Source organism: Anser cygnoides, chromosome 15 (assembly GCF_040182565.1).
Source record: "Anser cygnoides isolate HZ-2024a breed goose chromosome 15, Taihu_goose_T2T_genome, whole genome shotgun sequence".
NCBI lineage: Eukaryota > Metazoa > Chordata > Aves > Anseriformes > Anatidae > Anser > Anser cygnoides.
Window position 1 is genome coordinate 8629188 of NC_089887.1, and position 14836 is coordinate 8644023.

General features: G+C 44.7%; 1 protein-coding gene across 2 annotated transcripts in view; it reads right to left on the reverse strand.

The window, feature by feature from the left end:
- The window catches only part of LOC106033474 (acyl-coenzyme A synthetase ACSM4, mitochondrial-like), a 206934-nt gene that overhangs the window by 190379 nt on the left and 1719 nt on the right, over window positions 1-14836 (reverse strand). The window contains exon 1 of one of the 2 annotated variants that reach the window (XM_066977919.1): window positions 2523-4640. The exons of the other annotated variant lie outside the window; for it this stretch is intronic. The gene's annotated coding sequence lies outside the window, so the exon portion shown is untranslated. Of the gene's footprint in view, window positions 1-2522; window positions 4641-14836 lie in introns of those variants that run through there. 2 annotated transcript variants of the gene reach the window in all.

Genomic DNA, 14836 nt, shown 5'->3' on the forward strand with positions numbered 1-14836 from the left:
CTGTTCTCAAGGGAGATCTATGATTTATTACCTGCAATACAGTAGGATAGTCCAAGCATACAAACCTCCTTCCCCTCTCCCCACCTGCCAGCAGGCACAGTGCTGTTAAACCAGTGAGGCAACAGTGATGCCCAAGCAAGAGCGATACCTGGAGAGGAAGGTCTAGCGGCGATGACCTCGCAGTATGTCGAGAGAAGTCCACCTTTGGACTGGGCTGACAGTCCACGGCCTGCCCAGACAATTCTGAGCTTCTTTTTCACCGAGAAAAGCCTTTCTCAATGCAAAGTGTCATCTTCAAGGATATCAGCGCTATGGATCCTACCCTGGGGGATTAGCTCCCACAGCCAGAGCATATGCTTCACTGGGCATTTCTGCGTACGTCCTCTGCTGTGCACACACTGAGTCACTAAGCAAGCACTCATCCTTCTCCTCCTACCGCTGCAGTGGCAGAACGGGCCGTGCTGTGTGTCCTGCAGCTCAGTGAGGACATTTCTCTTAAAAATGTAACAAAAGCAACAGCTTTCCAAAGATTGCATCTTATTAACTGGGAGGCTTCATGGCCTCATTCCTCTCCCCTGCTTGCAGAGGCATTAACATATGGTTGCCTGTGGCCATCCAACGCAGGGGCTGCAGCAGGAGGGTTCCTGCTTCGCTTGCTGGAAGTCAGCAGCACCTGGGGTCACTGGACAGGCGAGCAGAATGCCGGAGCAGCCCACGAGGAACCTACTGAACCTTCTTCTGCTCCATTCCTGTCACCTGCAGCTCTACTGCTGCAAATAGATTCCTTCCCTGCATTCATCTACTGCCTTCCTTTCCAGTATTACTATTTTATGTAATTGGCCATGTCAAAAGAGCCCTTACATAACCACAGCCACCCTAGGCACATGTCTTGAAACACATGCATGCCTCCCTTCTCTGTCAGTTGCAATATTTTGCACATGGATGGACTCAACCCTTCTCCAGGAAATACTAAAAATAAAGAAAACACACTGTCAAGTATCAGGGATTCACTGAGCATGGCATAATAGTTTTTCTTGTCTCCCACAGATAGTATCTGTATGTTACAACACAGCAACATAGAGACAACATATGCCAGTAGAAAAATAACTTGCTTTGCTCATAGTCACCTTCTCTGCACTCAAGCAGAGCAAGATCTCTTAAGGAAAAAGCTTTTTTTTTTTTATCTTTGTAAGTGCCAAGCCATCCATACAGATCAAGGACCTGTACAGAGGCTAGAAACACTTCGGACAGGGTAATTTTAATCATCTAAGTGATTTCATTGATTTTCCCAGTGTACTTATGTAGCTAAATGAAGCTGAACATTTGCATAACTGCTGCCCAAAATTTTACTGGCTAAAAGCATTGGCACAATAACATCCTGTGAGATCAGATCTATCACTGGCACAGAGAACCAAACTGACTCGTTCAGCACTCTGCTCGCACAGATCATTTGCAAGGGGCAGTGTCACTCACAGACAAAACAAGCTGGAGCCTGTTTGGCAACAGGAAAGTCAAGGAGCACTTTGGCACTGGCTGCAGGGAAAGCAAGATCATGGCCTAGATAACAAAGGTCATGGTTTGTTCGCAAAGCTAAGAGACATTTACTCCACCTAAGCAGTCACTGCAACCTTACTTCACTCTGACAGCAATACTACATTGTTTTTTTTTCTCTTCATCTCCTTAGTCTGCCACTGCTTTGCATGTGTGGTAGGCAGGTGTCTCTTCTCACCCCTAGCATCAGAAACTGCAAAGCTGCTAACTCCAGGTTTGTGCTAAAAGGAGCAAGGATCTGACTAAATCTGTTATGCTGATTTTGGCTGAGAGCCCTCATGCATGTTTCTGAGTGCTGAAGGCAAGCAGTTGTTTCCTCCTTTTTATAGTCAGCATTTCATTTTACGAGGCTCATTATCACAGCCCTTTAATGGCCACGTAGACTGCTAGAGTGTTGCCTGGCCTGAACATCATCTTAATTTATGAGATGATGTCAAAGTCTTGGAGTTGTGAGGCCCTGCTGACATCAGTCCAGCTAATGATGGTCTTTTTGGATGGAAATTGTTTTAATTTTCTCTCAGGCAATGATCACAGATTGTATTAGGGAAAATGATGGTGACCATGGAGTCACCAGATAGAGGCCAGTCAGTTAGTAATCATTTACTCACAGGAATGACTTTTCCAGCTCAGTACTGAAGGTCACTGTGTATTGCCTCAACTGAAATAAATCCACTTTTGCAGGGGCTGGCTCCACAGAGCGGAGAACTGACAGAGAAATGGGGAGATGGTGGCTTTCTTCTGCCTTGATCTGGGTAGGGCTGGGGGTGGCTAGGCCTGGAGAAGCACTGCTCCAAGCACAATTTTTTTTATTTTCATATTTTGATCATTTTCCTTTTTTTAAAACCAAAAGAATGTGGTTAGAGTAGAACTAAATACAAATAATTAATTTAGATGCTGGAAAAGTCACCACATTCAGGAAAACTGCTGTTTCAGGTAGCACAACCCAGCTAACCACCGAGTGACAGCCCTACCTGAGGCGCAGGGATCCACATGGCTGGTTGCTGGCTCTGGATGGAGTGCTGCTGTGACAAAAATCCACTTCTTGGCGGTGATAAATGGCTAAGGAGAAGCAGGCCTAACCCTGGCTCTGTCTCTGACAGAAACCACACTGCTCAGTATTCTGACAGAAAGTTTTCTGCCAGCTCTAGTGAAAATTCACCTCCCCTCCCCCTCCCTGCTTTTTTTCTCTGAAGAGCTCACTGCCTCACAAGGATTAATTAATTAAGTTCCTCACACACTTAAAATGCTTGCTGGAGGTAAGTAAGAGATTTAGGGATCGCTTCGCTGGCCACACGGCCTATGGCAGGACCGCTCCTGTCAGGAGCCATGTCCACCCCTAATGTCTGCTCCTGCCGCTTGGGCCCAAACACCTGACTGGTGCAGTCACCCCAGCAGAAATTACAGGAAAACGCGGGTCTGCATCCAGCTGTACGTGCTGGAGGGTTTGGAGACAGGAGGTGCAGCTACTGGGGTTTGTGTACATCCAGAACCTTCCTCCCAATGAGGAAAGTGTACGGGCTTTTTCTGCTTCAGCTGAGACTGCCAGCACATATTTCATCCGGACACTTCTGCAAACTATCAGTGGCCTGAGATAAGAAATCTGATGGAAGCTTTAGAAGCCCATTGCTCAGGATAATATAACCCTGACAGTTACTTTACCTAACAAGTTACACTTTGTGGAGTAAGAGAGAGACATTCTGAAGGACTAACAGGCCAAGCACTACTCTAAGCATTTTCTTCTACTGATAACACTGGGACAAGATACTGCATAAAATTTTGTCTTGCATTTTTCCAAAGCATATCATATTCTCCTGGTAGGTCTCAGTTAAAGCAAAACAAACATTGGGCAGGGGGAGGGAAATACAACAGCGTGTGCACAAAGCAGACCTCAACACAAGCCAAACCCTGCTTCTCTCCTGAAAGTGTCCTGAATTCCTGCAGCTCCTCCACGCCTCTGCTCCCAAAAGCACAGGACTGTTACAGAAGACTGCATGTGCTGAAATGCAGTGGTAAAAAGGATCAAGCACAGGAAATACCTAGTCATATTCACAAAAAAATGTATAGATTTGTTCATATGAGAGAAAACAGGGCTCACTTGTTTTCAAGCAGCACAGAAGTGAGGCCAGGCAACCTTGCCTCCCAGACACGAGCTGCAAGCTCTGATCTCAGATCTGTGTCCCTTTTCATGAGGAGTTCCCCGCACGGGGCAGCTCCATCAGCACAGCTACATGGAGACAGCAACCCGGCCCTAAGACCTCCCCCAGGACATCTGGTTATACAGAAGCACAATCATGCACTGATGTTCTCCTCATCCCAGAGAGGAGTATAGGGGAGGCTATTTAAGAGATGTATTCATTTCTCATCACACTGCAAAAGAAGTTTCCAACCAACCCAATAATTCTTCTAATGTGATCGTGCTCTTGTGGAACCTCCTCTACCGAGGCTTATAAAGACCAGATTAAGCCTCACAAACAGCCCCAGTGGGGAGCAGTATTCATCTTGTTTCACTGAGAAGAGGAAGGGATCAGAGGCACAACGTGCCTTGCACAGAGCCTGCTAAGCAGTGGGAAACAAGGGGGGGTTTTAAGCATCTCCTTCCTTCTCCCTCGTCTCTGAGCCACCCATCCATATTCTCAGAAGTCGTAACTGGGATTCAGGATCAGTATATCTTTGTGCAAACATGCAGAAAGGCAATTACATGAGACATTACTATAAACATGCTCTAATATCTCAGTCACACTGGGTGCTCAGCTACAGAAGAAACCAAGGGCAAGTCATCAGAACCAACCAACAGGGCCGTCAGAAGGTCTGGGTGGAAGACAGCCTGCTGATTTCAGGACAGGTGCTCAGTCCCTCAGTATGAGAAACATCATGTGCTCTTCCTGCTGACAGCAGGATTAGTAGGTAAGCTTTAAACGAATAACTTAGTAAACAAACTGCATGGTTTGGTGAAAGCCAGAAGTATCAACTTTGGCCAAAACTTGAGAAATCGTAGTCCTGAAAAAAGTTACTTTAAGGTTTTGCTTCCATGCATCCAGAAAGAAAATTTCTCCATTGAATTTCAATGTCCTGCTTTTGAACTGAGGAAGATTTTATTTTTTAGGCATTTAAAAAAGCCTGAAAAGGAACTGACTTTCTGGCTTATGTTAAAATGTTTGATTCACACAATTTTTTGTATGTATTTCGGTATGAAAAAGTCTCTTCATGATGAACAGAAAACAAAAAAACCTTTTAACAAAGTAGCTATCTTTTGTTGCCAGTCACCAGCTTCCCTGATGACCCCACAAATCCCCCTTGCTTACTCAACACTGCTCTTAGATTTTGCTGTGGTATCTTTAAACCTGCGCTTGGGCATTTTATTTTAATATCTCCATTTCCCACCTTCCTTTCCTTTCTCATGTGATCAATACCACAAGATCAAAGCATTGTGATTCTTTGTGGAACTGCACTTTTCAAATCAAAAGCTGGCTGTTTTAGAAGTCTTCCTCAGCTATCTTTGTCAGCTTCCCAAATTCTGGGAAAGTAAAGCTAGGTCAAGTCAACAGCACAGCCTGTTACAGCACAAAGCACCCGTCTGATGATAAACAAGTTATTTACATGCTGTTTCGCTCTTACAGCATCAGCTCTCCAGCCAAATACAACACTGTAAGGAGTAAAACAAAGCAACATTTCATCCTGCTCACTAAAGACCTTTATCTTCTGATGTTACAATGATAAACAACAGGCAAATGAAAATAACCTTCCCCCCAACATTAACAGAATAGTGGTTAAACCCAGATGCTTTTTTTTTTTTTTTCCTTCCCATATGGATATACAAATCCACCTGCCAGACTAGGGAAGTACAAATATTATGTCTGTACATAGCTGTGTGCAGCACCTGGACCTGTATTTGCAATACAAGTACATCTGGAAGCCTCTTGCCCAAAATCAGAAATAGGACTCTTCAGTTTACTAAGATGTAAAGTCAAGGTTTGAAAACACTTGAAGTGCCATCACACCTATGGGGCTTGCTAACTAAATGCAATGATACTTGTATAAATATTTGCAAAATCAAGATATCTTACAGGCACTTAAATATCCTGATCTACTGGTTTGCGGCAGCCCAATTTCTGCCCCACTGCAGAACTCCTGGTCCTGAGATCCAGCTGCAATCAGTATGAATTTGGGGTACACAGTCCAATAAATGCCTCAAGTCTAGGGATGCTACAGAGACAGCCTGTGTGCACACATTCAATTTAAACCAGAAACCTGCTTGTGCACCGCCTATTTGGATATCATTCTTTAAAGTCAAGAAGTTCAAGAAACTAAACTACTAATATTACTAAAACTAAATTTATAATTTTATTCCTGTTCAGTTCCTTCATCTTCTATTCCAAAGATGGAAAGGGCCTTTTATTTCTCCCTTCTGCAATACAAAACCCATACTAGAAACTGGACAAATGTGACCCTTTATGGCGAGGACTCTCAGAAACATCAGATGTTCTCCAAAGCCCCTTTGAACATTGGCCAGATTTGCAGCCCGACCCTGAACCTTAACAAAATAAAATTCCTCTGTACCTAGCATTTAGGAGGAACACCAGATGGCCAAGGGGAGGGGAGGAAAAGAAAGAGGCCACATTTTCACAGCTGTATTTGACAGGTACCTTTTCTAATAATAATCTGATGAATAACTGCAGTGGTCTGGCCATGCCTCGTGGTACTGGGAGTGACTCTTCAGAAGAAACAGCAGGCTGTCTGCAAGCAGTGCTCCCAGGCGCAGGAATGGTGTCCCCCGAAATGTTCCCCTGAAGTAATGCAGCAACAGCTCAGCTCGCAGCGCAGTGAAACTGCTCAAACCAGGTGTCTCAGCACTGCAAACACAGACCCAGTGCTCCCAGGAGGGAAGGTCCCAGGCACTGCTGCTTAGGACCTGAGCTGGGGACAGGGGAGCGCTGGGTCTTATATCCTGCAAGGAGCCCCTGGGTGCTGGAGTTCAGCGTAGGAGACCACACAATTCCTACTCGCTCTGCTGAGTCCTGGGCAGATATCTAAGGAGGAAAGGCCTCAGGCTCTTCACTTTTGCTGACTGACTGCAGCAAACCGTGACCTGCCAAGTCCAGGGGAGGCAGAGGATGGACCATGAAGTCCTGCCTGGGATGCAGGGGGGATCACTCTTGAGCCACCTCTCATGAGCACGTCTGTGGCTCCTGTAAAGAGGTCCTGCCACAGGAATGTCTCTGGTCTTTAACTACATCTGAGAATGTGACAGCAGTGGCATCCTGCACCAGAAAAGGGGGTGGAAGGACCCAGCTTGTCCAGAGCTTTGAATCAGATACATCTAAACCTCTCCATGGTGTGCTTCCTGAAGAAAACCAAAAAGGTTCTGAACTCCAATAGCCAGGTTTTATCTGAAAAAAAATCAAGAAACTTAACTTTCCGAACAAACTCAAAGTCAAACTATCAGTGACTGAACACACAGCTCTCTACAAATCCTATTTCAAGACTTGGCTGCAAGTCAGGGACGTTCTGAGCTGCAGCCAGTTGTGCCTGTCCACGTGGATCCCCAGGGAGCCCTGAGCCCAGCTGCCTTCTCCCCATTTCTCTTTGCAGTTTATCTTTGTGCCCGAGCTGTTCCTGGTGCTGGGCTGTGCTCCCGGTGTTTGCTCCCCTGCTCATCTCTCCTATCTTCCCTCTGAATGTGCTCAGTAGCACCCCAGAGAAAGGGCAATGGAGGTAACACCTGATCCAGTCTCTGCCTTAAGGAACACAAACATAAGAGAGGAGGGAAAAAAAAAAAAAAGGTACTGTTTGTTACAAAGGGCATGAAAGATCACTCTTTGAATCAACTCTTGCACTATACTACAGTCCAGTCCGACTTGTCCTACTCATGACATGAGATGGAAATGACTTCTAACGAGGGGTGGATGCTGTGCTGATTTTGCCTTACAGACCGCACCTTCTTCCAAGCTGCACAGTTCAGCTTGTAGGGCTCCTCCCCAGCCCAGGGCAGAGCTCCTAGGGGTGTCTGCAAAGGGACCTTCATATAACCCACAGAGGTGCTGCCCTAACAGAAGAGCTTCTCTCACCTTCCCCAACAAGCTCAGTCAAAAATGCTTTGCCTCTACCAGGTCCTAACCACAACTGCATGCAAAACTCAGTCCCAAGAGGTGAGGAAATGTTTATCATCATAACACAGAAATATGAGAGCCAGGAGGGAGCTCCTTTTTTGAGGGGAGGGGCAGGAGCAGGATCTGCCCTTCTCACTGCGATGGCCCTGTCACCAGAAAAATCAGAGTCCAGATAAGCTTCAGGTGATGAAATCTGTAATGCAGCACAAGGAATTCTTTTTGACCTTCAGTTCTCCCACTTGTTAAGATACATCATCATGTTTTCACAGCTTGAGCAGTCCCCGTTTGCTGGATTCGAGGCTTGTAATGTTTTTGCCCAAACTCCATTTCCTTCCTTCCAAAGCAGTAAGATCTGCTTATGACTCAGCCCTCAATAAAGCACACAGCAAGGACCATTAAAATGAGTGCGCAGTGCAGTGATAAAACTCGTAGGATACATTTTTGGGGCTGGAATCTTCCTTGCCCTTTATTTACCCCCCAAAAAAACATGAATTTGTGTCGTGTCTGGGTACAAAGTAAATCCACTGGAAAATGAGTAGTTTTAAAGGAAATACTTCTCCAATGGTGAGAGAACATCTCCATGTCATAAACAAAGTGATAGATGGGGCTGGAGAGGCTGCGCGATGGCCTCTGGAGAGGCAGCCCTCCTCAGCCTCCACAGCACTCACACAGACAGCGCTCCCAAACCATCCTCTGCCTGAATAAAGACATCACCAGCTTCAAGGAAATTATTTACTGAGAAGTGTGGGTGGATCACAGACAAGGAAGCCAGAGGGATTTTTCTAGTTTTGCATTCATAAATTTGAAAAAAAAAAGAGAGCATTTCAGGCAAAGACTTGTGTTCTCAATGAAACTGGAAAGGCTGGGGCTGCTCACGGCTGACATCTGTGAGAGCTGGCTCCAGGGTCTCCTTGGCTGCGAGCCAGAGGTTTCTAAGCCATCTCAACACTGCATGGCCTTGAAGTGTTTTACTCTTTTACAACAGAGCATGAGTAATGGGCAGAGAAGTAACTTAGAGGGGAGGAAAATATCATTATCCTTCCTGTACGGGGGGGAAACTGAGACAGCATCCTCTGTTAATCCACCAGACCAATGACTCTCACGAAAAGCATTTGAAATCTGATCCTAAAATCTTTGAAATGACCCTTTTCATTGAATTCAGTGGAATTTCAGACTCTAACCTCTATAAAGTTTTGTGGATTTTTTTTTTAAACCTCCCACTTTCTTTCATAGGAGAGATGTCCAGGCATCTGGATGCATCTGGATGTTGTTCTCTGACAACAACTAAAGTTTGTAAGTGTCCAAGCACAGGAATGAAGTGAAGGAAAATAATGTACCCATTTCACAAAAAAAAAATAAAATAAAAAAAATAAAATAAAAAAGTAAGAAATAAATATACAGCCAGTTTGAACATATTCAGCACTACAAATTGACTCCAGACATGGTCAAAAAGTATTTTTAAAGTACAAGAAATCTATTTTTTAGAGATGCACACTAAGAGGCATATGAAAAACATCCTCTTTAAAGTTTCAGTATGACATACAGCAGTGAGCTTGAGGGTTACTTTAGATGTGCTTTCAGGCTGCAATACCCTTGTGTAACACCCAGGGAGATGAGGATAGTTGCCATGAAACTGCCTCAATGGCAGTAGCTTCCCTTTCCTATCAGCAATCCTGCAGAATGCCAGCAATACAGCTCAAGTACATATAAGAAAATATACAGATTTTAGAAAGAGCTATGCAGAGGGATGCTCCATCGGAATAAATGGTAAAGAGGCAGTTTAGCAGTTCAGCACCTGCTGTCCAGCTCAGCAACTCATTTCTGTGTCTTAAACAGAAGAAAAACCCATCTGAAGAGCATCTTTCAGGCAGTACGTACCTGCTGTCAGGTGTGGGGAGGAGCAGGGTCCTCCAACGGGGAGAACAGAGCACACCCCAGTCCCATAGTCCAGCCATGAACTCAAGACCATCTCGTTTACATAGGTTGAGGTTCTGGCCCAAAGACTGTCAGAAAATGAGCCACCAGTGAAAAGAGATGTGAGGGAGGGGCTAGGACAGGCCTAAAAGAGCTTTTTAGAGCACTTCTCCTCCTTTCCTGTGAAAGCTACAGAGCAGATCTGTAAAGGTCCTTTGATACCCATTGAACTCTGCAGGGCAATACTGAGATCTGGCCCTTTCTTCAGGTCCTGTCGGATCCACAGCCTAATACAATGAAAATCCACCGCAGGCAGAATAGCTGGTTTTGTTTGTTTGGTTTTGCCTTTCCCTTGAGTGTTGGTTATGGCTTATTTTTAAACTACTGGTTGCTCTCATTAAGCTTACTGGGACAAGATTTGTCCCCCACTGTGATTAGATCTTGGTTTCCTTTGAAATATAACTCCATGAAACCTGGACATTTTACAAAACAGGAAGACTTTTGGGATCTTAATCTAGTTCCATTCACAGAATTACTGCTCTGTTTCGGGTTAGATAAAGCAGGACCATCTCGGTGGTGACATTTCGAAAAAAAGCTGGATCTTTCACTCATCAGACTGTTCCTGGGATGCTGGAGAGCAGCTCGGTGGCCAGTAGGTGACAGTCTTTCCAACAGAAAAAACCTGGGCAGCTCACAAAGAGGGGTTGTTCCCTGTTCTGTCAGAATGTAAATGTTATTTATTTCTGCTTATACATATGGACAGTCCGCAACAGGGGGAGATATTTTTCAGCTAGCATGCCAGTAAAAGGTAAGGTCAGCAAAGCTCTTGAGTGTGGTTTCCTGACCTCCCAAGAGGAGATATGACAAAGGAGGACATTAACGGTACTGTAGATGAGGCACTAACACAACTCTTAGCTGCATTCAGAAAAAAAAAAATACCTTTACATCTCAGTGCAGGTTCAAGGCTAGCATAGTTAAAAAAATAAAAATAAAAAATCTTAAAAATCAAGCTCACATGAAACATAAGCACATTCAAGCTGGCACAGTCACACCAGCTGATACCTCCAATGTGAGAGAACAGCACGCAGAAAACCTGTATGTGCATTTTAGGTGGCTGCAACATTTTCTTTGCAGCAGCCCTAGGCAGGGCTTGTGTCTGGAACACAAACTCCTCCTATGAACACAGTCATGTGTCTACAACACAACTGCTTGCAGTGACCAAGACAACCTTTGTAGCAAAAGCTAAGAAAACATTCTCTTTGTTCATTTAGCCACTGTGCACATTACTTACTGGAATGGCTGAACCTTGTTTAAAATCCAAAGGAATAATAATAAAAAATAATAAAAAAAAATGCTGGAATGGATCAATAAGAACCATAATGAGTGATTCAAGGGAAACATGAAAACCCATGGGTAGAGCGAGGTTTTCTATTCCACAACCATTTAATTTACTTCCTAACGTAAAGCTGGCACTCTGAGACACCCCGCTGGACCCACCAGCGTCCACAGCTAATCTCCAGAAAGAAGCTCTATGGTGTCAAGCAGAAATTACCAGTTCTGGCAACGGTCACTAGCTCCCCGACACATGCAATTTTAAGGCAATGTTCTCAGGCCAGAAAGAAAAAGCCACACATCCTTTGTCTCATCAGACCTATTTTAACAGAACTGGGACTTTGCCTGAGCAAAGGTCAAGTACAAACTTTTAAAAACTGAATGGTTTGGCCAGCTCGAGAGGTATCTGTCTAGCTGGAGCCTCAGACAGCATGTAACTTCACAATTCCACAAGAGATGTACTTATTTAAATATCTATGGCAGCTTTTCCTTGTGAAATGAGGATTTGAAGGTATACGAAAATAAGATTTTTAACCAGCTATGTCTGGTGCCACATAACATCTTGATCTGAATTGTGCATTAATCAAATTCTGCCAGGTGCATTCGATTTTAACTTGTCCATGTTTCTTTGCATCATTTATTCATCACTCATGTAGTAAAGAAATGTGTTGAGAAAACAAACAAATATCATATTGACTGCATTGTAAACTCGGCCTGTATTGCTGCTCTCTTGTCCTGGTGTTGAGAGCTGACTGCTAAGTGGTGAACACCCACTGCCTTTGCGTATACTGCAAGTCAAGATAAGTGATGGGTAGGTGCAATGCTATAAAAAGCGTGTTGTTACCTTGGTTTGTCCAACCCAAGTTGAAAAACAGGTGCAATTGGGATCTGAATGTGGATGTGACATCCAACACCATGGCCCTTTGCCCACACTATCCATGCTGAGTACACCTTTCTTTTGTACTATGAATACAAGTTGTACTGGATTACATTTATCTTTAATGTTTCAGTAATTCTTTCTCCTCCATGTGTCCATCTCCTTCCTTTCATCCATCTTTTGCTTCCAATAGATTTCGAAACTCTTTTCTTCTTTCATTTCCCATTCTCCTCTTCTCCTCCCTGAATTTAACAGAGTCCTATGGACAGCAGACTCTGCCTTGGCAGTGCAAGGAGCAATGTGTGAAACCCTCTGCAGTTATGGAGAAATCGTCTTGCAGTGGCCACACAAATCTTGCTGTCTCCTTGATGCTGCTAATCAATGACAGCATCAGGATTTGTATCTTGCCCTGATAAAAAGCAGGGCAAATATTAGGCAAATTAATCATGCTGCAGGGATTTGTGTAATGACAAGTACCTCTCTGCTTGTGGGTCAGAAATGGTGTAAATCAACCACATACTGGGGAAAGTCCATCCAGTATCTCCTTCTTCTCTTCAGTTTTGTTCATCACTGGGGCATCTGAACATCTAGGAAGTGATACCACAGCCTGGTCCCCCTGTGATTAAGCCACGTGGATTGTCTCAGGGTCTTCTTCCAAAGACTGCTAGAAAGGAGGCTGCTTCATAGACTGAACTGTGCTCAGGAGGGCTGGCTTCATCTCACGTGGTGCAGTCCTGTGTCTGCCTGGGGCCTCTCTACATGCTCCCATAATAAAAAAAAAAAAAAAAAAAAAAAAAAAAGGCAATGCAGACTTAACAATCCCCACCATTTCCACGTACCTACTGCTGATCTTGTCATGAAATATTCTGCTTAAATTACACCGGCATGAGCACAGTCCCATGCTGGTAGGAGCCACAGAATCACTCTACCAAGTGTACAGGTTCTGAAGGACTTGCTGTACAACAAGAAAGCTGCTGGTGAAATACTGTTTGACAGCTTTTCAGGAAGCATGACACCCTCCTGGCTTGCTGAAGGGGAGGAGAGAATAGAGGATGGAAATTGCCTTTATCTCAGGTTGGGAGACAGAAGAAATTCTGAAATGAGGATGACAGGCTGTGGCAATACGGGTTTGGCGTTTGTTGATAGGTGAGTGCCATCCACTCGGGGCTGCTGTAATGCGCTCTCGCTCTCTGCTGTCACGTACTGCTAAAAGCAGTGCTGCAGAAGAGAAAAATCTGGGGATATGCAGTGTCACACAGGCTCTGTTTACATATTGCCATAAGCTGGAAGTCAAATATTGGAAAAAGATAAAAACAGTATTTTTTTTTTAAGCTGAGCATAATATATGCCCAGTGTAAAGAAAAATAAGTATTATGTGGTTTTATCAGTCTTTCAGAGACAGACAAAAGCAATGAGTTTACTTCTTTTTAAGTCCTCTGCTCTGAGAAGTATTGCATGGCATAATCAGTTTTCTAGATTTCCCCTTTACCTGGGCCTTGCACATCTCACCCCTTCCCCAGCCTCCTCCGAGCAGCGCTCACATGCAGGCAGCCGCTGGCTGCAGCCACAGCAGGGTGCACTTCATGGGCAGTCCTAGCAAGTGGGGTAGGAGCTGGGAGCACCACTTTCAACCAGGGAATTCCTACGGCCCACCTGGCTCACAGCAGCTGCTCCACCCTTCTACCTTCTCATTCTCTTGGGGGAAGGAATGAGCTAGTGGTTTGCTGATGAAAATTCTTTTCCCCTTAATAAAAACATATTTTCAGAACATATTTTTAAAGTTAACTATCAGAAGAAAGTAATGCAAAGGGAGCTATGGTTTAGTCCAACTACTCCACAATAGTCCTTGGTAATTCTGTGTTCTATCCTTCACAGTTTCATGGCAGCTAATACTAAAAAAAATGCTTCATTGGGACAGAAATCAGGCTTATTTGTTAATGCTCCACCAGTAATTGTTGAGAGGAGCATTATTGTCCCTGCTCTGCCAGTAAAAGGCAAATGGAGGAGGCCATTTCCTTTACTGGTACCAAGAGTTGTGCTAGGGATGCACAGAGGGAAGGGAACAATGACAAAAATTTGCATTTGCTGAAGGGCTCAGTACATTGCTCCATTGTGAGCGGGCCAAGACCTTTATCACATGAATTCTTGTGATTCATCCTCCCCTCTGGTCTACCTCGCTGTATCCAGCGCGGTACAGAGAACTCTGTGTGTTTAAAGAAACACACATATACAAGAAGGTCTTTGCTTGTTACTGTAGTACGCAGGTGCTGGCTCACGCTCCCGAGCCAGAGCGGGGGTACAGGCGGAGCTGGTGAATCGGTACTTTTTACTCTCCTGCCAGGCTGCCGAGTGACCTTGGGCAGCTCACAGCCACTTCACTTCTCACTGCCTCAGTTTCTGTAAAATTTTCCTGGTTTACTTTGTATAGCGCGTAGATATCGACTGATGCAAGGGCAGGGTATTATTGCTTACATGTGACTCAAATAACGCCAGTGCCTAAAATCCAGAATCAGCAAGGGAGAAAAGAGCAGAAACGTGAAATTGTTCTGTTGCAGCTGTTCTCCTCCTGCTGCCCAGCCTACACACAGGGAATCGCATTGCAACAGCACCATCTGATTTACCGCACGTCAGCTACCCTGAGAAGTTCAGGTAACCCCCCAGGACATAACAAGTGACATCTAAATGAACCCATGCATGCTAGCATGAGGCTGTTTAAAGGTTACAGATCTGTGTTGGAGAACACATTTCGGCAGTTTCCCTTTGAAAGGCTCTGAACATGGAAGCCTGGCAAGATGCACAGCGCGCTACCTGTGGTCAGGAAGGACGGGTGTCCATCGCTTCCCACTGACAACGCCGTTGCAGTTGTGTCTGCCCAGTTTCCCGTTAGCAGTTTGAAAGCATCAAAACACTGACGCACAACACACAGCGGCTGCCAGTCACAGGGGCGTCGCACAGATGTACTCTAAAGGCTTAAAAGGCAGACAAGTTTCTGCTGTTCAGTGAACATCCCCAATTGAAGCTGTCTTTCCCTGCTACAAATAACTCCTTCTGAAGT